The sequence below is a fragment of the Callorhinus ursinus genome, unplaced genomic scaffold (assembly GCF_003265705.2).
Source record: "Callorhinus ursinus isolate GAN/ISIS: 27379988/994484 unplaced genomic scaffold, GSC_fseal_2.0 scaffold4, whole genome shotgun sequence".
NCBI classification, from domain to species: domain Eukaryota; kingdom Metazoa; phylum Chordata; class Mammalia; order Carnivora; family Otariidae; genus Callorhinus; species Callorhinus ursinus.
This window is the reverse complement of record NW_027397066.1, coordinates 51,329,481-51,330,319: the sequence shown is the minus strand read 5'-3', so window position 1 is coordinate 51,330,319 and position 839 is coordinate 51,329,481.

Genomic DNA, 839 nt, shown 5'->3' with positions numbered 1-839 from the left:
TGCAATCCTTTCTCGAGCTTTAGAGGAGTAATCTGAAATGGTCCCCCATATGAGGAAGGAAAGGAGAGATTTAAGGAAGGGGCAAGCCACTCCATATTGGTAGTTGGCAGTTTTAATAAGCAAAGGTAACTAACATATGAGGTTTGTCTTGAGCAGCAGCAAGAGGAATGGATCCCCCTATATGCCTGCCAAATCTTAAAAGTTTATATAGAGGATTTAACTGGTTCCATGTGTTATAACATGCAACACCTATGTCATTGGAGCAGACTCTGGGAGCAAGAAAGGCAAGCAGAACACACATTCCAAGGACAAGGAAGGTGATGAGGAGCCTCCATCACCAGGAGCAGTCATGTTGTTTCAATTATCTCCCCCAACAGAAAGAAACCATCATTAAAATGAAAAGACAATTGACTGAATGGGAGAAGACATTACTAATCATATATCTGACAAAGCATTAATATTCAAAATATATAAACACTCATACAACTCAATGGAAAATAAACAATCCAATTAAAAAATTGGGCAGAGGATCTGAATAGACATTTTCCCAAAGAAGACATACTAAATGGCCAACAAGCACATTGAAACAATGCTCAACATCACTCATCATCAGGGAAAAGCAAATCAAAACTACAATGAGATATTACTTACATCTGTCAGAATGGTTATTACCAAAAAGACAATACATATCAATTAAACTTCATCCAAACTAAAACCCTATCCATGTGAGTAATTTTTATAAGAATTAATGACTTAAAAAAAGGAATTAGTAACTTTTATTCTTCTTTTCTTTTTCTTTCTTTCTTTCTTTCTTTCTTTCTTTCTTTCTTTCTTTCTTT